Source organism: Perognathus longimembris, chromosome 3 (genome assembly GCF_023159225.1).
Source record: "Perognathus longimembris pacificus isolate PPM17 chromosome 3, ASM2315922v1, whole genome shotgun sequence".
Lineage (NCBI taxonomy): Eukaryota > Metazoa > Chordata > Mammalia > Rodentia > Heteromyidae > Perognathus > Perognathus longimembris.
The window spans coordinates 110,318,840-110,344,969 of record NC_063163.1 but is presented as its reverse complement, the minus strand read 5'-3'; the positions used below and the strand labels follow the sequence as shown (position 1 = coordinate 110,344,969).

Below are 26,130 nucleotides of genomic sequence, written 5' to 3'. Positions count from 1 at the left end.
ATCAGTGCTACACTTTGGGTTCACTTTTCATGTAAGATCAAGTTGAATATGAATCTTATTTTAGTTTGCAGGGTAAGGGAGAAATTGCTCCACAGTTAATACAGCAAGCATAGAAATCTGATTTCAGTGTAGATATAATTCTTTCTCTGTTTAGTCTCATGTTCTTTTGTTGTTTTCATAGCTTCTCTTAGTTCAGTAGGATCTACTGGCAGCCTCTTCCTGGGTAGAGGAACAAAGTCTTAGTTTTATCATCTCATCAAGGTACAGAAAATGAATCTCAGGATTTCTTGTCAGCTTTTCCTGTCCCTCTTTGTGTTATCCCCCTTATCTATAGATATGATCTGTCTATCCATTTATTTCCTAAAGGTATTTTCCCAGAGAAAGGAAATATAGAAGGACAGAAAAATGCGTGAAGATCCAACAACGGTAAGGTCACATATTTATTATGAGAAGTGGAATGAACATTGTGGTTAGGTATTATTAGTCTGTTTGCTGATAAGTATAGTAATTGCTATTGTGTCTCTACAAGGACCAAGGCCAGCCATCTGGTTGCAAATAAAGGATGCAAATGCCATTCTGAATACTCTATACTCTCTTTTACCCTTACACACTGCTTCTCACCTAGACATGGGAGAAACTGCCAATCAAATGAGAGACCAAAGAAATCAATTATAAACATTGACATTGTTGAATCCTCTCTTTCAAAAAAATTATCTTTAAGTAGTTGTTCAAAGAAGTTGCCATTTAACACAGAAGTGTATGAATACAATATATCTTGATCAATGTCACCTCTTTCAACATTCTCACTGATCTTCAAGATGTGAAATGCTGTGGAGCATCACAGAGATGACCTGTATAATCCAGGCACGAGCATGAGTGCTGGGGAAAAAGGAGGGAAGGAAACTAGGACTATGTAAGCCACCACTATGCTGGTAATGTTTCTTAGGTATGTCTTCATTTAATCTCCAATAAAATCTTGGGAAATAAGTATCAGTTTTGACTGTTCAAAAGTATTAATGACCAGATACTCTTCTATTAGAAACAGAACAATAAATGACAGGGGGCAAATACCATTTCTAACATGTCCTTTGTTTTATAGAGGCAGAGGCAAGACAATAAGAAAGTGAGCAAGAGGGTTGCTCTAAGTCATGCTCAAATTCTGGAGATTAACTGTTCTGGGAACTGGATATTCTAAGCAGAGGACCAAGGCCTTAGGAGCTTTGGTTCTAAGAAAGACTTGAACTGCAGTACAGAGGTTGCATGGGTAAAGATGGTTTCAGAGGTCCCTGAATTATCTGGAGATAGTACTTAACAATAAGAACACAACCACCATAAGTGCTTCAGACTATCTGCCATTCTGCTCCCCAACAACTTGGTAGTACCGTTTTACTTAATGTAAAAAGAGTTCCAATATCCATGAAGCTACAGAGGGATTTCAAGTGGCTTGTATTGTGGCATGATTTGATTTTTTGGCTATTTTAGTGGGACGATAGATTTTTAGTAAGGTAAAATGATAAAACCTAAGACTGGGTCAGTACTCGTCAGAAGAAATTGAGGCTTAGGGAGATGCAGTGGTTTGCTGAGATCTTTCTGTAGGTTCCTAGTGCATGTCAAAACCTATCTGACCCAGAATGTGGCTCTTTTATTCTCAGGTCATGGAAGAGATAAAGAGGCTTGCGTTGGAAGATGCGCATTCATGGGCTCCAATTAGTCTAAGGCAAAGACTGGGTTTACTGTCTTCACCAATAGGTGACCTGAAGAATAGACACCATGTAGGGCCTGCCAGGTTCATTGTGTGTATTCTGAAATAGTTTGCCATGAGCACCTCCTAAGTGCAGGCAGACCTGAAAGAGGTCAGTACCTTAAACTGGAAATCCCACAGTGGTTTATTTCATAGAAGTGGGCCATATTCTAACAATCCCAAAATGTGCCTTTGGTAGGCAATTACTTCCAAAAGGAGATTGGCTTTTATTGCATCACCACATCAGAGGAATGACTTCCTCCCTCCCCCCCTCAAAAAAAAGAGAAATAAGGTGAATTCTTAACTAATTCTGCACCCAAGTGATAAGAGACACTGCTCAAGGAAAAACAGATGCCTATTTGCAAGTGTGACTGCTAGAAATGAGTTTGAAGTTTCTAGTGCAGCCTCCCAGATGTTCTACTTCTTGAGCAGCAAGCTATGCAGCTGATCACAGGGCTCACTCATGACTGCACATCTGGCCATGTATTCCATGAATCCATTGAACAAGTTATTCTAATTTGGGGAAGGGCCGCGTGGCTTCCTGCATGTAAAAGATGCTGCTGCGTTTTCCAACAATGTCTGTATTGCTACTTCCTTTTGTCCTACCTGTTGTTTTTCGCTGTTATTTTTCTCCCACCCAAAATGAATCCATGTGAGATCATAAAATACCTGGCGATATGTTTTTATTTTTTAGAAAACATCCTATTTGAGATTCATCCAAATGTTTTCCCACTTGGGTATAGTTGACAATAATTATATGTACATAAAAATCAGTATGAACTCGCGTGCTGCCACTTGGTCCCATGAATCTCCCACTTCATGGGAGATTAGAAAAGTGGGTGATATCACAGTCCTTTCCAGAGCTGAGAAGCCGCGATTTTAGTGAGGGTCAAGCTGCCCATGTGCTCATAGATGAAACAAGCAAAGATGAGGATTTTAACCCAAAACAGTTACACTCCAAAGCTGCTTCTCACCCCTAGCTCCATGATTTGCCATGTGAAGGTAGTTCCTGGCTTCACAGCAAAAGCATCATCAAGGAACTTTGAAAAGCAAATACCCAGATCCCAGTGTGATCAGACAATTACTAGGTCATAGCTGTTTGTGGTTGGAAAAATCAATAGTCTTTTTGTTGAGAAATACTGAGCCCTTTAAAATGTGATTAAAGGTCACACAACATTTCCAGCATAGCAGAACAAGTTTCTTGTAATATGGAAATACACCTATCTATCTATCTATCCATATATATCCAAAGAAAGAAGGGAAGAAAATACCCAATGTTGGGAGAATAGCCAAAACTCTGTATTATCTTTGCAAGACAACAGCCTAGTGTTTCACAGGACCAAAGAAAGGATGTTGTTTGTGAGTATTTAAAGCATTGCTATCTTCTCCTTTAGAGAAACATTCGAATGGATTGCCTGGCCCATGCTGGGCAGCTCGATAAAAGTCAGGAGAAAGTAGCAAAACCTTCAGAATTAAAGAAAATGATTTCACAGCAGTAAGAGGCATGTGAGCAAAAGTCATGCACCACAAAAACACTTTTTTTAATGCCTTGTGTCATATATTATTTGTCAGAGATTTTGTCATGAAGTCACAGTGGGTCTTGCAATCAAAGTCATCTGATATTTTATGACAGTCTTAAGAAGTATAATGAGTGTTTCTAAGTATTATGTGATAACATACAAATATAATATTTTGTCACATAGGTAGCACATCAATTACATATGTTACATATCTAGTTGCATACTAATTAATACAGTTAATGATTTTTATTTTTGAAAGTGCTGGTGTTCAGATGTTACCTAGCATGTACATATATAAATATTGTCAAGGGTTGCATAATTAACTGATTTTTACCCCAGATTAATTGAAAGCTTTTTTTCTAACTCAGCCTAAATCTGTTAAACTAGACTAACACAATTTATAACTGGGATTAAATAGAAATCCAGGGTGCTCTGTGGAGAATTTGTGCCAACTCTTGCGTATGGCTTCTATCAGTTTTCCTTTGTTTTACCTTTCCTTTTTTCAAGGAGGAAGACTTCTAACAATCTTTCCATAGTTCATCTTAAGAAAGGTACTGATTGCTGTTCTGGAGTAATTACTTTCAAAACCAACTTCCTCAGAGGTAGCAGAGACAATAAAAATGAAAGATCGTTCACCTTTCATGCAAGCCCTACCTTTGATAAATGCCCATGATCATTCCCAATTAGACAGAAAGAAGGTTGCCCCAGACCATGAATCCTCTTCACTGAGAAGACTTTGTTGCTCATCTTGCCCATCATAAAATGACGAGCTCTGAAAATGCTGTGCATTCCCAAAAAAGCCAAAAATTAATAAAAAGTGCAGATCACAAAAGTCCAAGGAGATAAAGTATGTAACACACACAGATTAGATACTACACAAGAAAAAACCCCAGAGAATGCCAGACACTGGTCACAGTGGCTCAGGCCTGTCACCCTAGCAAGTTAGGAGGCTGGGGCATAAAGCTCAAGGTTCAAAGCCTGCCAAAGAAGACAACTCTGAGAGACTCTCATCCCCGCTTAACCAGAAAAAGTTACAAGTGAAGCTGTGGCTCAAGTGGTAGAGTAACAGTCATGAGAAAAAGAAGCCAAGTGAGAATGTGAGGCCCCAAGTTCAGGCCCCCAATACTGCAAAGCATAAAATTGAATAATTTACTCATACTGAAATGGAATATGTCTTTAAAAATTACTGCATATTAACCTTGGTAGAATACATAGGAAGACTAGTGCACTCTTTTATGCTCTCTACTTGAATCAAGAGGACCCCAAATTACACAGCCAGCAAAGACCAATGAGGATTTTAGATTCAAATGGTCTGGCATGCTCGAAGGCCCCCTGAGTGAGGGAAGATGTGCCCAGCACTTGCCTTTTGTGAGCATTTGAAGGCAGGCATTGCCCAGCCAACAAAGCCATAGGCTTAGCTCGTTTCTCGTGAATTTCATTTAAGAGAGTGCTTTGTCAAAAGCAGTAGCTGCACGTTGCTTGACGCATTGCTTGAGTGGAGGAAAATGTAGCATTTCTAGTAGGAAAAGAAAAGAAAAATATCAGTACCTCTCTAATCCAGGCTGCTACTTATTGCCTTTACTGCCTAAGAGCTTTGTGAGACAAGTTATTTTCTCTGTTTAATTTCCTTCCTTCCTTAACAACAACTGTCCAATTTGAAGAAAATCATGATTCTTGGAGGATGCCACTTCCTGAAATATAGGCAAAAAATACTTAATAACACCTAGCAATGTCTTGAAATAATCTTTTTTTTTATTATATGGAAGCAATAAATCAAAATTTGCCCAGTATATTAAAATAAGATTTCTTTGATCAGTTTTTACTAAGTGAAATATCAGTTGTTCAGTTGGGATTATAAGTTTCTTGATCAGAATTTGCTTTATTTATTGGGTTGTTTTTTTTTTTTTTGAGCCTATGAAGTAATTGCACAAATGCTGACAGGAAAGTAGAAAAAGTAAAAAGGAGAAATTGAGGGGAAAGAGAGAGGAAGAAGGGGAAAAGATAAGGAAAGGAGGGAAGAAGGAAGGGTAGGAGGGAAGCAAGGAGGTAAGGAGGTAAAAGAGTCCTTTAGAGCCAGTGTCCATGGCTCATGCTTGTAAATCTGAGCCACTCAGGAGGCTGAGATCTGAGAACCATGGTTGGAAGCCAGCCAGGGCAGAAAAGTCCATGAAACTCTTATCTCCAATTAACTACTAGAAAGCTAGAAATGGCATTTGCTCAGTGTGGTAGAGTGCTAGCTTTAAGCAAAAAACTCAGGGACAGTGCCCAGGCCCTGAGTTCAAACTCCACAGGGAACAACAACAACAACAAGTCTGTTAATATAATTTTAAATAGAAATTCTACCTTCTATCTCACCCTGAGATAATAGTTCCCAGTGTTTCCCCCTTAGTTTCCATCAGAGAAAACATTTATCTTTGATGACTGGGGGTACACTAAATCTAAAATTATATGAGTCCGGTCTAGGATTATTGTACTCCTTCAGCATTCAATTTGAATAAGGCTAATTTTCTACTTGGTTCATGAGGAAATCTGTGGGATACATACACCTGTCATGGTCAAGACTGAAGCAACAGGATGGTAAATGGGGTCATTTGGCATTAGGCATGAGAGGCTGGCTCCTGGAAGGATTGCTGGCACCAGCTAGGAAGTAGATGGGACCCATCCAATGTCCTGTACTTTTGCTTTTCTGTATTGGTTTGCCTAATTTACCATTGACTCTACTTGAAGACTATATACTGTTTGGGAGTGGTCCATCAATCATCTCAGTTCTTCACACTCCTTTGGTCTAAAGTAAAACACATCAGTTTTGTTATTCTTTTTTTTCCTATTTCTGAAGTCAAACATAGCCCTGTTCATATTCATCATTTCATACATGTCTGACAAATTGCATCTCATCTGGCATAATTTGATGTGCTGGAGTAGAATCAATCAGTGCTTGTCTTTCCATTAAGAGTCCATTGTGTCCCTTTCTACCCCATCCCCCATAGAACTGATGAAGACAAAGAGGAAAACAGGAAGGATAAAATAATCAGTCTGAAGGGAGGTCATGGAAAAAATACTGAGGAGTTTAACACAATACTGTGAACATATTTTGATACTTTATTAAATAAAAATTCATTTTTAAAGAAGGACATGATTGGCTTGTTAAATTTTCAAATTTTCTAAGAGAACTGTCAGCTCTTGTATTGCAAGCAGAAAGAGCATTGGGGTTGAGTTTACTACTAGTCAGATATCTAAACATTAGATGTTGCTCATTAAACTGCTGGGTTATTCTCTCTCTTTTTATTAAAAGTCAGATATTTCACTACAAATTGCATATTTGGTGTTTCTTAACTCTAATTCTGTCCAGAATGTCACTAAAAGAAACTGGAAATCTTTAAGTATACAGTTCAAATCATCAACATCTTTTCATTTTGCTACTCCTGGTCTCATTGGTGAAAATTAAAAAAAACAAAAACAAAAACACTACCATTTAAGAGTATTCATGTGAAAATGCGATACACAATCACCAGTCTTGTAAAAATTCTGAAAAAGCAAGCTTCTGTAACCCTGTGCCTATGTAGTACAGAGCTTGGCATGAAGGGTATATGTGTCACTGTCTCACAGATCGGGGTTCAAATCATACTTGCCATATCTTAACTATATGGCATTTACCTTTTTCCCTTTCCTCATCTAGTTCTTATGAGATGGGATAATCACTACTTGTTTTAGGGATACCTTGTTAAAAAAAAAGTTAGAAATGCACTGGGGAGCAGTAAGTGCTCAATATATTACTTTTAAGTATTCTATATAAGGTTACAGAATTAGAAAATAGCATTCTCAGAAATAAGAGTCAGACCCCACCCAATATCAAAATGAAAATAACATTTTCTACTGTACTGACAAAAGCCATTACAAGGCAATATTTAAAATAAATTTGCTATATGGCATAAGTGACATGCAATCCACAACCATTAGAATATATCAGGGGCTGGGGATATGGCCTAGTGGCAAGAGTGCTTGCCTCGTATACATGAGGTTCTGGGTTCAATTCCCCAGCACCACACATACAGAAAACGGCCAGAAGTGGCGCTGTGGCTCAAGTGGCAGAGTGCTAGCCTTGAGCAAAAAGAAGCCAGGGACAGTGCTCAGACCCTGAGTCCAAGCCCCAGGACTGGCCAAAAAAAAAGAAAAAAGAAAAAAAAATTGAATATATCACAAAAAATAGATTTTTAAAAATCTAGTCAAGATTTTTTTTTGGTACTAGATTTTTAGATAAGATAGAGTCAAAAGAATTTTAGATGGCTTACTACTAGTACTCTTCATTAAAAACTAAAAATTTCATTAACTGGACACCTCAAAAGGTGTCTTGAGTTTATTTTAAAATAAAATAAACTAGGTAAAAGTACAAAGTGGTAAGTTCTTTACAAAGAGAGTAATGAAAACCAGTTTCCTATGTGATGAAGAAGGCCATTTTGGCAACTAGGGAAGGAAAAGGAAATACCAAAATCGAGAGACAAAGGATAAAAAGATAAACCAATGCAACAGCAATATTTACAAAACTACATGGTGTAGAGCAACTGTTCAACTCATGGGGGGTGGAGGGGAGGGAAAGTGGGGAGGAATGAGGAAGGAGGTAACAAGTTGGATAAGAAATGTACACAGTGCCTTATGTATGAAACTAATCCCTCTGTACATCACTTTGACAGTAAAGAAATGAAAAAATGCCATTTTGAAAAATCCCTTTATTATATGGACTTCAGCAGACTCAAAATACAAAGTAATTTATAACACAAAGAAGAAAACTAATGCTGGCTAAACAACTTCCTTATGAAGATTATTGCCACAGCATTCTTTTGGGGCTTCCTCATCTATAGTCTCTAAGTATTTCATTTATCATCAAAATAAGATGTCCTCCTTATTTACATGTTTGTCAAATCTTTTGAACATTCATAATGTCTAGATATTGCTGGATCTTATATGTCATTCTGAGCTTTGGCCAGCCTTGCCTTCTTCAAAATGGTCTATGAGGTCAAATGATTCTGCAAATTCACTGGACAAAAAGTGTAATTTATGTGCTGAGAAGAAGAGAGACGAAATGAAAAACATGAGATTCCACCACCATACCACTTAGAACCATGTGCAATTGAAGCGTTATATTCTAGTAGACATTTTGTAAGTGTGTATATAGCTAGTCCTCCGTGCTTTTCTTTATTTGGGGGGGCGGGGTTATAAAAGCCCTTTTATAAAGCCATTTTTAAACAAAACAAGAGAGTTTACAAAAGGAAAAAAAAAAGATACAGAAAAAGAATAACTTGCTCCATATGTCCCCAAAAGAGGGAGGAAAAAATAAAGGGGACAATGCCAACATGCTCAACAATAATGGGTTCTTTTTATTTTTAATACAAAATACAAACAAAGGATACACATACTTAAAACAAAGCTCAGGAGCAGACACATAGTCCTGGAAACCCTTCAATAAAAGCAAAGCAGGAATTTGTTTTCTTTGTTTATGCAGATACATACAGAGACTGGGATATGTAAAAATTAAGTGTCATAGGGGCTGGGATTATGGCCTAGTGGCAAGAGTGCTTGCCTTGTATACGTAAAGCCCTTGGTTCGATCCCTCAGCACCACATATATACAAAAAGGCCAGAAGTGTCACTGTGGCTCAAGTTGCAGAGTGCTAGCCTTGAGCAAAAAGAAGCCAGGGACAGTGCTCAGGCCCAGAGTGCAAGCCCCAGGACTGGCAAAAAATAAAATAAAATAAAAATTAAGTATCATAAAAGATCATCACACAAATCCTACCAATTTATGTTGTATCTATAATTCACGAACATGGTCGACAAAATCATGTTCACTCCATCCCAATTTCATTTAAATTAAAGGTGAAAAAAAAAACCTTTAAATAAAGTGGTTACATTTAAACTTTAACTTCCTTAGTACTATGCTGCAGATTTCAGCATTGTTAAGGTATTGCAAGAATGCCCAGCCCTCCGATATCTGATCATGTATCTAGTGACATGGCAGGATGAATGAAAAAAGGGAGGCCTGGTTTCAGCCATGGACTAATGAATTAATACAGTTAAGCAAGTTCTTCTTTTACCCTTCCTGCTTACAACAGAAAAGATTAAGGACTAAAACAAGAAGACTGGAAGTTTTAGAGCTGGCATAATGCAGAGTAAAGATGAATCAAGGCAAACAATTACTGAGAATTTGGCTGCTGCTTAACCTGGTAAGTCTTAGTCTTTCCTTAAGTCTCACAGGAATTAGGTGTATAAGGTTTGCTGCAACACGTTCATGGTAAACAGACTTAAGTAGAGCTCTTATTTATAAATCTTGTAACAAATACTTCTGGAGAAAAAAAAAGATTCACTAATTTTCAGAAGACAAAGGTTTAATTGCCAGACATGTAAAAATGCACTCACACACACACCCATACCCATACAATACCTCAGGGGTTTTTACATGTTATTTTAGGGCATAAACTGAGTACTATACCCCCACACCCCGTCAAAAAAGGAACAACAAAACAAAAGCCCAATTTTACCCTTCCCCCTATAATCTAGAAAATCCTCCCTCACCCCTGATGTACAAAGTGTCTAAAAAATGGTGGCATTCTACCAGCCACACCGGCATGCTCCAACAGATGTCATCAGCTCTGCCACTCCACTGGCATGGCTACAGGCAGGCCTATGGATGGGACTCTCCCCAATAGTGGTTATCACAATCAGCCACTCCGTAGCTTTTCTTAAAAAGATGCCTTCCATGGTGTTTCTTCAGAGAGCAGTTCCTCAGACAGTGAAGCCAGCTAGGGTTGATGCTAACCTATGAAGAATTAGGTGGAAAGTGGGGTGAACTACATACTTTTTTCTATGAGAATTCTATTTAGAGCTACAAGGACACTTGAATGATAGTAGACAATTGAGTTTAAAATGGAAATGTCAGGGCCACTAGCAGAATGAGTGACTCCATGAAACCAAACAGGAGAAAGTCGAAGAAGCAGGAATAAGAGGGGTTTAGGACATGCTTCACACACAGAAAGAATGACATAGCTGATTTTCTAGTCTAATATCTGTTCCTATGTGGGCTTGGCTCTATTACATCTTTTAAAAAAAATCTATATAAAGAGCTGTAAAGTTGCCTATTTTAACCTCAAGTAATTTCTCCTTTAAGATGGCTTAAATGAGTTTTTTATAGGTGACCCTATAAATTGGTCCCTGCCTGCCTCAAGTAAACTGGGATCCCTCTCCTTAGCAAACCCATGTTTGCTTGAATGAGGCTAAGTGGCCAGTTGGCTCCAGAGTCAGAGCCATCATTTCTATTGGCTGGTGTTCATCATCTGAAATCCAACATGGCTGAAAAACAGCAGTTTCCAGGGCCAGAGAAACTTTTGTTCTGTGTCCCTCCTTCCCAAATAGTCTGGTGGGGGGGGAGGGCGCGGGTGTTGAGCCTCTGTGAGGAGACCCTCCCGGTCAGTGCCAGCTAGAAACTGGACCAATTTGTGCCCTACAAGTATCAAGGCGGGGTTCCAGGGGCCTCCCTTCAAGGGTGGAGGGTCTGGGACGTCTCCCAGTTCCTCCACGGTTGTCGTCCCTAAAAATAAAATACGAATTGGAATGGCTGTCCTCAAGAGAGAAAGTGAAAGTAATACACACAAACAGACAAAGGACAGGACAAGACAAATTAACAGCGTTGTTTCTCACCTTTGGGATCTGGGGTCTCGGGGGTCTCTGGGCATCCCGGATGAGCCCCCAACTGTTATGCCCAAGTCAGGAGAAGACCACCGAGAGCCAGATGTTCCGAAATGCAAAAGCAAAGCTTTATTCAGGTGAGCTGCAGCCCGGACCTCATCCTACACACTGACGCAGCGGAGGGTAGGAGGAAGGTCCTGAGCTGAAATCTTACAGGGTTTATATAAAGGCAAAAATCACAAAGTTACAGTAACCAGATGTGCAAGCAGGACTGAGGTGCCAGTACAAATCTGATTGGCTCGGGGCTAGGGACATTCCAGGGTGCTCTAGGGACATTCCAGGGCGGTCAAAGCGACCAGAACGTCTCCAAACCGGTTGGGCCATCTGTGCAATGGGGGTAGTTGTGGTCTGGTGGTTTCGGTACAAACAGCTCTGTTCCTAGAATTTGGGTGGGCTCTGGGTTACTCATAGCTTAAACAATCAACAAAATGGGGGCTGCCTGAAAATGGAGTCATTTTGGCTTTTCAGGTGAAGCTCTAGAAGTTCCATCCTAAAACAGTAGGGCTCTAAATGACCCAGCTGAAACATAGTGAGAGAAATTCAAGATTGAGTGCAAAGGAAATCCCCTGCTTGTCAATAAGAGTTTATCCTGAGGGCCTTAAGAATTAGAGGAGTATTAAGTCTTGCTGAGCTATTTCCATCTGATCTGAAGGCTTTAGCTTTTTCCTTCCCAAGAGTGGGTTGGGGCAGAGGAGGCTATGACTAGGTGAGATGTTCAGGAGGTGCCATTGGAAATTTTACTTACAAAGTTTGGGTTAGAAGAAACTGAAAAACAAAATAAAACAACCTTTGGTCCACCAAGATGGTGACATAATTATCTTTGAGGGTGGGAAGCTAAGGCAGTGTGGTCTTTACTTGTTTTGTTTCATTTGTAAATACCTGTTTAAAAAGTAGACAAGATTCAAGACTACTGCCTTATAGTGGAGAAGCTAGATAACATCAACATAAATACCCCGTTTTTCTCCTGTCTTTCCCCTCTCTCCCTACGCCTGCCTCTTCCCTTCTTCCCCCTTCCCTCAGTCTCTCATCACCCTCTAAGACTTGGTTTAGCCTCAGGAAAAGAGAGAGAGAGAGAGAAATAAGATCCAAATTAGTCATACAAATGTCATACAATAAATAGTCACAAAGTCCCACAGTTATTTCTTATTTCACACTGAATTGTTATCTAAACTGAATCTCTAATTGCCAGAACTTAAGGAGAATTTTTAAAGAAGGCTGAAGTAAAGGATAATTTGAAGCAGAAGATGCTACTCAGCACTTGAGTCTCATAAAGCATATTCTACTTGAGAATATGATCACCTTTCCTCTGTTTTAAAAACATCTGCTTCTAATTTATTTGGTGATCTATATTATTTTACCTGCGAATCATTTATTTCCCCACTGAACAATGTCCCTTTCACTGTAAAATCACAATGGATGGGACATCTTGTTAATACTGTAAAATATTTGGGCAACATTAGTAGAAAAATATATTATTTCACAAACACTTGGGCACCAACTTCTGACATTTATCCCTATTTCTAAGTAATTATTTAGAGAAAGAATTGAAATAAAATCAACAGGATCAGATTTGAGAAAAGCCAAAAAGCTGTTTAGTACTTGACCTTTCATTCGAAGCATGTCTTAAAATAACTTGTTCTGCCTCATAGCCATCCTGCAGTCCTTGTAATGCCTTAAGCTAAGGTACAAAGTTTGCTTTTATAATATTTGTCCCAACAACATTCTGAATTCTATGTCACCCAGACAGAAATTTGACAAGTGTAGCAGATGGTGAGAAATACATTTAATCATTTTCTAAGGCTTTTATTTTTCATAGCCCTCCAATTAACCAGTGCCTAGCTCCAGGATAGAGCATCTAAGATTCTTAACCAAGTTAAATAAAATAAGCAGGAAGCCCAGGCCTGAGGCTGTCTTTGTATGTTTAATTTCTATGTAAGAAACCATAGCTCAATGTAGGAGTCTAGTTTTGTACAGGTCCAGTCTGAGCCAGTCACAGACTGCTGAGCTTCAGCCTATCACAGTCAGTCAACGGATCATAAGGAATCAAGCCCTGTCTTTATTTTACACTTAGTGATCAACGTCTGAGCCCTTACTGCCTATTCTGAAGGGGAGAGAGTTCTGAACCCCTCTCTGACTAGAATGCTGCCATTTGATGAATCACTGCCATTTCCAAGGGACAGAGGTCAGCTCAGGAAGAAGAGGGATGGTTTTATTCCAAGGGTTTTCTTTGAAGAGCATCTATATTTATTCCAAGTTTAACTGAACCCAAAGCAATCTCACTGTTCTCATTAATCCTGCCTTCTTTCATTACCCATACAAAATATAATGTGCAATTTGGCCTGAATAATGTTGTTTTTTTTTTCTTGTAAGGTATCATTGCTTAGCAGGACCATTGTTTTCACCAAAAGTTTATTAATCACGCACTGTAACAGAGACCCCATAGATGGGTAAGCATCGCCTCTGAGGAACAGTTTGTCTGTTTCTAATAAACACTGTTCTACTTTTTATCCCTATGAATGAGACAATTCTAGGATATTATATATATATTTTTTTTTCATTTAGTTTACCAACATATCTTTAAGGTTAAGGCACATGGTAGCATGCATCAGAAGACTTCCAAAGGCTGAATAATTTTGCATGTCTAGCTCATTTTCTTTATCCTTGCATTCATGAATGGACACTTGGGTAGCTTCTTCATTTTATCTACTGGAATATTCTGCTGTGAAGAAATTGGAGAATGGCAGATTTTCAAATCTTTTGGACAAGTACCCAGAAGTATACTGGCTGTCAATATGGTAATTCTACTTTTAATATTTTGAGGAACTGCCATACAGTTTTCCATAGCCACTGTCTCATTTTGTAATTCTGCTAGCATGGAAGCGCTCCAATTTCTCCACCTCTTCACCAACACTTGCTACTTTCTATTGCTTGGTTGTGGTAATAGTCATGCTAACTGAGTGTGAAGTGGTCTCTCATTAGAGTTCTGATCTGTACTTCCTTAGTGGTGGTTGGTGACATAGAGCATCTTTTTAAAAAATATATTTACTGGTCACTTGTTTATATTCTTTGGAAAATCTATCTTTGGGAAAGCTTCATGCTTGCTAGAAAGGCATTCTATCACTTTTGAGAGATAAGCTCTTGATTTTTGGCTGGGCAGGCTGGATATGGTGACCCTTCTATTTATAGTCATCATTGTAGTTGAGATGGCCAGCACATTCCCATACATCAAGTTTACTCTAGAGTTGAGGATCTCATGAACATCTTACCTAGGCTGACCTTGAATAGTAAACCTTCTAATCTCTGCTTCCTGAGTAACTACGGTTACAAGCATGAGTCTTCAGCACCCAGGCAGCTCTTTATTTCTGATTTCAATACATTTTAGATTTTTCCTGCCTAATTTCTGTGAATACAACTTGCAGTGCAATGTTGAATGAGGTGTCAAAACAGACATCTTTCTATTACTCCTGATCTCAAAAGAAAAGCTTTCACTATTTCTCTTTTGAGTACGATGCTACATAAGAGCAGAAATTATAAAAAAGTGTAAATAAACTTAAAATTAAGTGTATGAAAAGATATGAAATACTGCCATGAGAAATAACAGGTCTAAAATGTGGAGCAATAACATGGGAATAGATTGGAAGAAATAAAACCTTTGCAATTTCAAGTGTATGTCAAAAGAAAATCTAAACAAATATTGAGTTCTAGCTAATGATATCTCTAGGGATGTGTTTAGGAAGTTGTATATTGTATAAAATTTACTACGAATTCTTAAAAAATAAGATTGACACAAGGAAATATGTTAGGCAGTTTTCTCACAATGTGAAAACTGCTTGAGATAATCAGCATGTGGTGAGAAATTTTTATCTTGTTTCACAATTTTTGAGGTTGCTGTCCAAGGTGAATTGCTTTTAGGCCTATGGTGAGGTGGGTAGTTCATACAGAGTGTGTAGGGGAGTAAAAATGCTCACCACGTAACTAAGAAGCCATGAGGGCAAGGAGGGGAGCACAGCTCCACAATCCTTTTGTTTCTTAATTGCTATTGTAGAGGTCATGTACAGAAGGTTTGCAATGACAGAAGTCAGGTAATGAGCACATTTCTTTTTGGACAATGTTACCCCTTTCTTTGCCTTCTCCTCATTTTCCCTCTCCTATCCCCACTCATGAATTGTACAGTTCATTTTCAACATAGTATCTAGTGAGTACCACTGCAGCATTTGTTCATCCTTTGTCTCACTATTTCTGTGCTCCCCTTTACCCTCCTCAAACAGATAAATTTATAATAAGACAAAAAGTATAGACAACAAAAACAGCAACAAAAGGGAAAAACAAAAATGAAACTTTTGTTTCCATTTCTTGTAGTTAATTTCAACAAATATCATTTTATATCATCATATGCACATAGCTATTGTCCCTTTTTGATCCTCTCCTAAGAATATCCCTGTTTGGTCTCACTGTCTGAATGTCTAGAATCCTGTATAATTTATCCCATTTTAGTATACTCTGTCTTTTACCATCCAATGTGTTTACTTGAAGAACATCTCTGGTCATAAAAGAAATGGAACAACACTGAGATTCTACTTCACCCCAGTTAGGATGGTCATTATCAAGAAAACTATTAATAATAGATGATGGCAGGGATATGGCCAAAGGGAACAATACTACACTGTTGGTGGGAACATAAACTTGTCCAACCATTCTGGAAAGCAGTATGGAGGGTCCTTAGAAGACTCAACATAGAGCTTCCCTAGGACTCACCAACCCACTGCTGGAAATTTATCCAAATGACACAAACCAGGCCATGCTAAAGCTACCAGCATAACCATGTTCTTTGCAGCATTGTTTATCACAGCCAAGATATGAAATCAATCCAGATGCCCCTCAGCAGATGAATGGATTGAGAAAATTCATATATACACAATGGATTTATATGCTTCCATCAAAAAGAATCCTATTGTAAAATTTGTAAGGGCATGGAAAGACTTGGAAAAATCATACTAGGCGAAGTAAGCCATATCCCAAGAAACACAGGTCGTATGGTTTCCACAATCCTTTTTAAGGGCATGCCTGTGATGACCTGAGGATCTATTACCAGAACCCATCTTCTAAAGATTCCACTGACTCACAACCATAGCATCCTGGTGACCAAGACTCAAGCCTGTGAACACTCAACTTTTGAGCTCCAGGGGATGGGTATATATGTATATATAAGGGTATATATGCATACATAATTAAAGCAAGCTCTCGCCAATGAGAATGATATAAATGTAACCAGTGGCTATGTGGGTATTTGTTGTAAAATGACTTCCACATTGTTAGATACATACAAGAGTTGCTTTGTGACAGATATGCCTGGAATTATGCATTATTAGACAATGTCATCCTCATAAATACATTATACTTTCACTAGCTAAGACAGCTATCATTACTATTAGGAAATACAATATAACCTTATGGGCTTTGGCTATATATGTGGCCCATCATTGTCTAAAAACATCATCATGTGATGCATGTCTGTATTTGAAAGCATTCAGTGTAAAACAGAACATTTGCACAAGTGCTTAATTTATGCTTGCATAAATTGAGCTGGAAGAGAATGCTACAGAAAAGGACTATGAGAAGAAGCTTAATATATGTGGCTTTACTGTCTCTAAAATTGGTACTCAGTTTTCATCTCCCTCCGACAGTAATATATCTACATTAGGACATACCTTAGGCATAACATGGGATCATGAAAATCCCATAGGGAGTTTTAGAGTTCTTTATTCCCCACCTCTGTAGACTCAGATCACTTGTGATGCTCACTGTCATCGATTTACTCTAGGCTTCTGACTTTGCTACATTTTGTATTTAAACAAATGAAGACTCTTGCCTCTGACGCCTGTCAGGGTCCCTATGCGAAACAGTCAAATAATTTCTCTCCTTCTCAATAGAGTTCCTTTCCTAAGGGATACTTTTCAGTTAAATAAAGCCCCAAATCCCAGGTTCTTCTTGCTTCTTATTTTCAGCTTTTCCAACCCCAGGCTGCCCTCAACTTCTGGGATTACCTCAGGCAGCTGCACAGCCCATGGGGCGGGGGGGGGGGGGGGGGGGAGGGGGCAAGACTCTTGCTCTCACATAGGCTATGCTGGAGGGCAAACTCTGGATTTCTTTGACAACCTGGGTTTATTTTTAGAGATATTAGGATGAGTCACCTCTCCTGACATTTGTTTCTATAAAAATCAACTTGAAAATGCCACACTTCCAACTCTGCACAAAAAGAGAGAGACAGACAGAAAGACAGATAGACAGACAGACAGACAGACCGAAAGAGAGAAAAGCTGCAAAAGCAATTGAACCTGCAGAGGACTCCACTTGATAATTCCTTTCATCCTGCCTTGTCTGTCATCGGCCTTTGCTTCCTGAAAATGATATGCTTCCTCTGACCCCCTCCTGTAGAGCCCATCTCCCAGGTCTATGTGTGTAGTGTGTGTAATCACACACCTGAGGCAAGGAGGCCTGATAGAGAAGCCAAATTAGAATGAGCTTGCGGATGTGCTGCTGTTTCCACACGTGAAGTGTTGGATGTAGTATTTGTAACTACAAAATCATACATGTGGCTTGTAGAAGATCAACTACTTGTTTCAAGGCGCTACAACAGTATAAAAATGTTTCCAAAATGGTAGTCAGCACCCTTGCAGCTTCTGTTTATTTTATTTCTTCTCAGTGTAGGTTGATAGATACACATCAAAGAATGTACCATGAAGGATATGAGGTAACTGGTTTTATGATTATCTTTACATGAGGTGTAAAGAGAATAGAGTGGGCTCCAAAATGAATAGGTAAAAAGAATCAACATAGAATGGTAGAAAAATGCAAAAAATATTTAAAAAGACAAAGAAAAGATTTGCAATGTGTAATGCTCTTGTGAACCAGTGATTATGTGAGTTTTTCTTTTCTCTGTCACCAATTTCCAAATCCCTTGGATTTGTCACAATGAAGCAGTATAATAAGCTTGAAAATGCTACTTAACTAATATTTTCTTTAAATATTATATATTTTAAAGGTATAATTATATGATATATAAACATATTTATATATATTAATATATAAATAAATATGTGTTTCTAGCTAAAGTTTATTCACTTTAAGAGGTTGAGAATTCCTAGACTGGTTCTATTTACTGTTTCAAGACATCTTGGAACCCAGTTTGTATGAACAGAAATCCCCAGCATTTCATAATGGGCCAGATGAATGCTTTGTATTTGAGCCAGCTCTGTCCCTTCTTCTGAATAGGGTGTATTACATTCAAGCTCATTGAACTGCTCAACAAATACTCATTCTTTCTACGAGGATTGTTCATGGGCAACCATTTATATAAATATTGATTTTAGAGAATCTTTTATCCTACTGAGATAGTTTCCCATTTCAAAACCATTGCCTAAAAGCACACTAATCTAATCTTAAATTTTCAAAGTCTGCTTTTTCTAAGTGCTGATAAGAGACCACCAAACTGGACGGGAGGAAGCTACTGTGTCACAGCATTAAAATATTCTCTTTGATCAGTTGATTTGCAGTTCTGGCTTCTTACAAAAATTGTTAACAATTCCTGGGTCTCACTTCAGAGATTTAGATTCATTAACTCTGGCCTTGGTGTGTGGCAGCTACATTTTCAAAAGGTGGTTGAGATGAGGTTATAGCAGAGCCTTTTATAGCATGTAAGGATCTTGCTAAACTGTGAATTCTGATTCACTGGGGCCAGGGTAAGGCCTGACATTCTAAGTGTTTTTTTTTTTTTGTCAAAACTGGACGTTTATGAACCAGTAAGCTGTGACTTCCAGGAGCTACTCTTTGAAAGCAAATGCCAAAATTAAATCCATAGCACCTTTAAGGTTTTCATTGGTGGAAAGCTGTCATATGTGTTGCAGCCATTGAGTGAAGCACTGTTTGAAATTCACATATAAGAATACTCATTGTGGGCTGGGATGTAGATCAGTGGCAAAAGCAAGTGCAATGTCCTGGGTTCAATCCCCAGTGCCAAAAAAAGGAAAAGAAAAGAAAAGAATACCCATTGCTATATTCCCAGCTACTCAGGAGGCTGAGATTTCAGGAATACACTTTAAAGCCAGACAGGGCAAAGAAGTCCATGAGACTTTTATCTGCAATTAACTGCCCAAAAAAAGCCAGAAATGGAGCTGTGGCCCAAGTGATAGAGTGCTAGTCTTGAGCACAAAAGCTCAGGGACAGTACCCAGGCCCTGAGTTCAAGCCCTATGACATAATAATAATAACAATAATAATAATAATAATGATAATGATAATAATAATATCTATTACTCTGTGAACATAAAATAAATAATGTCTAACGGCAGAAAGCTGGGAAAATTAGCATTGTGTTATTTCTTAAAAATATCATTTCAAAAAATAAACCCAACAGATGAATAGGTAGATAAATATACACATGTCAAACTAATACATTCCATTAATGAACATACTTATTGGACATTTCAGGGTTCTTTGTTTTCACCTAGTATACTCAATAGTATTGATTTCTCCCTTAGCAAATTATTCTTGCTTATTGCATGCAATTCAGAAATACACAATATCTATCTATTAAGCAAGCTTTTGAGAGCACTAAATAGATTTGGGAGGGGGAGGAAAAAGAGACATTATGAGAAGTTGTCAAAATTAACAAAGCTTCTCAGAACTTAAGTAGCACCAATAAAAATCATTAAAAAAAGAGTGGGTAATAATTTACTAATTGTCTCAGTTGGCAGCATCGTTAGAGGTGGCAGAGATAGGGCGAGTAATAATGGGGCAGAGAACATTGGCAAAGTCTTCTGGTTTCCTTCCAGAAGCTTGCGGGCAATGAATGAATGATGTGGGCTGAGAAGGCAGAACCACCTCTAGATCACACTGCTTGCACTACATAACTTGGGAGAAAGGCACATTTGTAGATCTCATAGAGATTCTCCTTGGTGGTCAAACCCAAGGGGTGGTTCCATCTTTTCAGTCTTTCCTTACTTAAGTCTCAATTGCTTTTTCTTTGATATTACTCTTCTTGTTTCCCCAGAAAGCCCATCCTGGTGCTTCCTCAAGCAGGCTCACCTGTTAAACGCCTTCAGAAGGTGAGACTTGCATGGCAGTAGAGGTAAATGGCTTCCCCTGGAGTTGTATGAGTCACGACGAAGCACATAGGACCATTCCAGCAGCAGGACTGGAGTCCTTTTTATATGAAAACTGACCATTTTACTCCTATTAAAACATAGGAATAGTTTAAATTGCAGAAGGAAAACCACCAGGTTACTTTACATAGAGGGAAGTAAGTGATAATTTGGTTTTATAATCATGGTTGTTGATATTATTATTATTATTATTATTAGTGTCTTTATGAGTTTGGAGGCAGTAGTGGGATTTGAACTCAGGGTTGTATGCTTGCGAAGGCAAGCATTCTACTGCTTGAGTCACAAACACAGCCCTTTTTGCCTTCAGCTTTTATTCATGCTTTGGCAGGCTTTGTGATCCTCCTGTTTCTGCACCCGACGTTGCTGGATTACAGTCAGGCAGGCACTACCATCCTAGCTCCTTCTCACTTTTTTCCTCTATTTTTTTTAATGTTCAACCACCTCCTGGGCTTGACTCTTAGTGCCAAATTATTACTTGGAATTAAACAATGAACAGAACTCACTATTCCACAAAGGATACTCGTATTATATTTCAATGAAGCTAAAAATAAGGTACCTCAGAGGTGGAAAAATGCAAGCAAACACTTCAAGGTACATTCAGGGTCTTTTCTTAAATTATCTGGTGCATTTTCATCTCCAGGTAATGAATGAACCAACAAGAAGCATTTGAGGAATAGCTGGCTGAACTGATGAGTCTATTCATCCATAAACAACACAAATTGTTTCTGAGAGCCCTTAGGACCCAGGTGAAATTAAATAGAAAATTAAAAATTACTACTTAGCTTTCATCTCATCTCAGAAGAAAACTCAGTGTCAGATATCCCCAGAAACATGGGTCTCCTACAATGTGCTTTGTTTTAAGCACCTAGATATATTTCTTGCTAGCCAGGATCATTGAAAAGTCAAACTTTCTGCCAGTGTGTCTTTAAAACTGACACAATAGTGGCAAGTGTGTGAGTAATGCGTTTGCTAATTAGGTATATTTAGAGGAGGGTGGGGTTTTTGTTTTTTGGAGGTAGAGTTTTCCTATGTAACCTGGCACCTTGAACTCAAGAGCCTCTTATTTCTTCCTCCTGAGTGCTGGGATTTACAGGCTTACCCCCGTTAGCCATGCCTGGCTAAGGATTTTGTTTGAAAGGTCTTAAGAAATTATTTTGCTGGGCCTGGGTATTTGTTTTGACTTAGCTATGTCCAGGTGAAGTACATTTCCTACAGAAATTATCCTCAGCTGTCCATGTCAGTAACTAAAATTCAAGGTTGTCCAGGTTACAAAGACTTACCCATTTCTAGATAGCACACAGTGGTGTTTGAGTCCATGTTCTTACCGCAGCAAATATTAATGTATCTGGATTAAGAATCTTACAAAATAGTATTTTAAATATATGACACTCCTTTTGATGAATTGAGAATAGATGAACTAAATTTCTGTGAGGAGGAAAAGGTAGACCTTGGAAGAGAACTGACATTACTGAATGTTTATTTTTCCTATGAGAATTTGAAAACCCTCAAATGAGCTAATCTTCAAACTAGGTTGGCCAAAAGAGAGGAAAGATAAACACACACACACACACACACACACACACACACACACACACACAGAGAGAGAGAGAGAGAGAGAGAGAGAGAAAGCTAGAGAGAGAAAGAGAGTAATTTCAAGAGGCAGAATCAAATGAAAGTTAGTTTTCTCATGAGAAACTTGCATGGGAGCCTGGGGGAAATTACCAAACTCTTCTAAACTTGCTAGTTACATTTCCTAGAGATTCAGGGTGCTTTGGTGAAAAGACCCTTCAGCAACATGTGTTCATATTATGAAGTATCAGTTTAAAACAGTGTATCTAGAAAGGTAGACTGAGGATGTTTGAAGGACAAAAATGAATTTCCTGTAGTCATTTAGAAATAAGATTTGCCAGGACCTCAGTCAAAAATCTAGTAGTGCTGCATCTTAGAAAAAGAGATAAACTAAGGTAGGCAAAGTCTTAATAAAACTGAAACTCAGGCCCAGACAAAGAGAATCTTCAAGTGTATCAAGAAGAGTTATTTACTCTCAGAGAGGAAATAAAGTATTTCTTTGAAATGATATCATGTGATCCCTTTGTACATGATTCTTGGCTCTCTTAGATGAAACTGAAAATTATTTTATAAACAAAATGGTAAAACAAAACAAATCTAGCCAATAAGGATGTGAAACTATGTTCAATGGAAACAGAATCACACATGATTCAGATACTGAAGTTGTCAGAAGGATAATTACTATACTTTATTATTTATATTTTTATTTGTTTTGCTAGTCCTGAGATTTGAACTCAGGGCCTGAGCACTGTCCCTGAGCTTTTGGGCTGGAGACTACTGTTCTACCACTTGAGCCACAGTTCTACTTCAGCTTTTTGGTGGTTAATTGGAGATAAGAGTCTCATGGACTTTCTTGCCCAGGCTTGCTTCAAACCATGATCCTCAGATCTCAGCCTCCTGAGCAGCTAGGATTACAGGTGTGAGTACATCTTTTTGTTTATTGGTCAAGAATGGCCATCAGACATAGATGAGGCTAATAATTCCCACCCACAATTAGGCAAAGCAACTCAAATGCAAGGCCAGCCTCCATTCACACATGAGAAAACAGTGGCTGTATGCCAATGACATCCTGTTCAGCTTGGACACATTGTTCTTCTGAATGGAAACTCAGGAGAAAAGATTCAAAGGAAAAATCTCCTTAGGCTATGAAGGGGGAAATGGGAACACAAAACCATGGACTATGCCACATTTCAACTTAAGATAAAGCACTCAGTGAAACTTCCTCTACTCAGGAGGGAGGGAAATTTTTAAGAATCCTCCAGGCTATAAGTATGAACTTCATCTTCTTTTCATATTTCAAAAATCCTTTAATCCTCCAGAGGTTTTAGATTAAAAAAAAAAACTGTAAAACTTTTGGCTGCATTTCTCCTCTACATTAAAATATGCTAACGTTCTGAATAAGTATAAATCAGGGCATTTTCCTGATTTTCTTAAAGGCACAAGTACTATTCATGGTGCTGAGAACTTGCTTTCAAAACCCAGGGTCTTTGAAATAGAATTCAAGACTTTTTAAGCCATATAATTCCCTATTTCTGTGGGCTGTCCTATGTATTACAGAACGTTTAGTGGTAACTTTGTCTTTTCTCTAGTACATTCCACTGCCATCCCTAGCTGTGACCACTAGATGTTTTCAGATTTGCACCTGTGTCCTGATGCAAATCTATTCCTAGTTATGACTTTTTGATCTCCAATTGACTAATAGATACTGGTACTTTTTTTTTTTAGCACCCCAGACAACAGGCTTTGATATTTCCTTTCCCAGTCTCATGATGTTTCAGGATATATTTTAGTATCCTTTCTTTCTTTTCTCAGTCTTGATGTTCCTTTTTCCTCAATCTACCAATCATGTTCTGTTTGTGTGTGAAAATAAAACCCCACTTGAGATGACTTTTCAAGTCTTTTTGTTTTTGTAAAACTATTAAGGATTAGCTGAATACTGGTGGCTCACACCTGTAACCCAAGCCACTCAGGAGCCTGAGATCTGACAATCAAGGTTTGAAGCCAAGTGGTAGAGAACTAGCCTTGAGCACAGAGAGATTCAGGGACAGAGCCCAGGCCCTGAATTCCAACACCAGGAACAGAAAAACAAAACTATGAAGGATTTTCATAGTGTTTGATAATGTGACTGGAAAGATTATGTATGTATGCCCCAGCCAGCAGGGTTTTGTCAACAGGAACCTGAGGGGGAGTGGACCTGAATGAGAGACAAACCAGACACAAGGAAGGAGACCAAGACAGGATTCTGATCAAGGTCTCAAACTTTATTTTTTGCACAGCAGCTTATATAGTGATTAGAAAAGGGTAACTAATGTAAGCAGGGCTGTTAGGTTGCTAGGTTACTAAACTACAAAATGTACGTTACAAGAAGGTTATGGGTTGGTGATTTTCAATGAAGGGTAGGATGTACTGCCAAGCAGGATATCAAGACTGACCAACCTGCATGGATGAGATATCACAGGAACCAAACATTCTTTTCAGTTGAGCCCTATAGATTTTTCATGTTACAATATGACAGCCATTTGGCTCCCGGCATTTGTGAGCCACCATCTTCAACGAATAAAAGAGACTATGTGGTGGGCACTGGATGACTAAAGCAAGGGAAGTTATTTAATGGCAAGAGATTTCAAGCTGTTAAGCTGTCAGGGGAAAGGGCAGAGAATGATGTGGATGAGGCAATGAGAATCCCCCAGCTTCAGATCAAGATTCTAGGGACAGGAGAGAAAGTGGTTCCTATGAGATGATTCTCCCACTCTTATGAAATGGAAAGGTCAGAAGGCACCGATGCTGGGCTGCCTCCTCTCATGGCAGACACATGAAAGCCTAGTCATTTCCTTCAGCTCCTCATCAAGGCACTACTACCCCCATTCTTGAGGGTGGAGCCCACAGGACTTGATCATTGTGTAAAGGCATCTTCTTTGAATACCATCACATTATTACAATTCGGTTCGAACATAACAACCAATGCATTTGGACATACTCAAGCTATAGCACTGGGGAAAAGATGACATATGGGACTCATCCAGCATGGCACTAATGTGGTCCCCAGTCTTTTCAGCTTCTGGGCCATTTCTCTTGCAGAAATGCTCTCCTCCACCCCCACCTCAGCCTCTCCCTTCCCTTGGTTGCATTCTACGATGATATAACTACTGATTATCCAAAACCTCTTCATTATGGGCTCCAATTCAAGCACCATACATTTCAATAGGCACTGGCTATCTAATTTGTTCTCGGTAGTTCTCTGTTGAAAAGAATTCTTTGATCCAAAGAGTCACCTAAAATTCATTGACCTGATTGTTGCTTCACTGTTCCTTGCCCGGGCATGTCCTCTTGTCCCTCCATATTGTAGTAAGACATCCTGGTTGATCACTGTAGTAAAAAGGGCTAAGATGATTTTCACCCTTGACCACCACCATCAAATGTCTACCTTTGCCCAGGGAACCTGCCTCCTCCTCCCTTTCAATGGTTAATATCATGATCTTGGGCAACACCAGACCCTACACTTCAGCATGGGACCATGCTCTTTTCTCCACTCACAGATAGTGACTAGCAACTCTTTCTTCCATGTCATTCATGTTGTCTATCACTATTGGATCTCTCTCTTTCTCTTCTTCCTCTTCTCTCTCTGTCTTCTATTTTATTGAGACAGCATCACTACAAAATCCAGATTGGACTAAAACTTGTGATCCTCTAGCCTCAGATTTCTGGTGCTGGTATTACAGAAGGATACAACCGCACTCAGCTATGATATGCTCTTAGGACTTTCCTCATTAAAAAAAAATATTTTCACATGATTCCCCTTTCAGCTACTGATCTATATTTGTCATTTTCAATTTCCCTGCTCTCATTCTATCTTAAATACATTCTGATCTCTTATAAAGCTTCACTGAAACTTCTACCAAAATCACCAGTGGCTTTTCCTAGACTAAACCACCATAATCAATGGGCTGGGCCCCCCTGCAGCATTTGACACCATTGATTATTCTCTGTTCCCCCTTCCTTCACTTGTCTTCTAGAACTCTCTGCTGGTTTTCTTTCTCCTTTTGTTGCTATTTCTTAACTTCTTTGACTGGTTCCTTCTAATTCCCTAACTTGTTAACGACAGCATGGGCAAAGACTTAAAATACTTGAGCCTCTTGTCTCCCATGCCTATTCCTTTGGGGACATAATTAAGAATCATGCCTTTGGATATAATCATAAGCTACTGATAAGTCTCATATTTTTGTTTCTAGACTCTCCTACTTTTAACTCATGTAACTTCCTCTAACGAGGTGTCACCCCCAATAACACCATCAAGTCATTCTTGATCCATCCACAGATGAATCCATTGATTCATTTGCAGTCTTTCACATCCAGTTGCTTCCCCCAAATCTGTCAGCTGGCCTCCCAGTACATGAGCTGCTGCTGTAA

The 26,130-nt window shown here is 38.7% G+C and overlaps 1 protein-coding gene across 1 annotated transcript in view; it reads left to right on the top strand.

Moving 5' to 3' along the window:
* The window catches only part of Gucy1a2 (guanylate cyclase 1 soluble subunit alpha 2), a 217,989-nt gene extending 212,356 nt beyond the window's left edge, over positions 1-5,633 (top strand). Inside the window, exons 9-10 of the transcript XR_007210533.1 lie at positions 1,166-1,172; positions 5,623-5,633. The gene's annotated coding sequence lies outside the window, so the exon portion shown is untranslated. The remainder of the gene's footprint in view (positions 1-1,165; positions 1,173-5,622) is intronic.
* Positions 5,634-26,130: the final 20,497 nt, after the last annotated feature.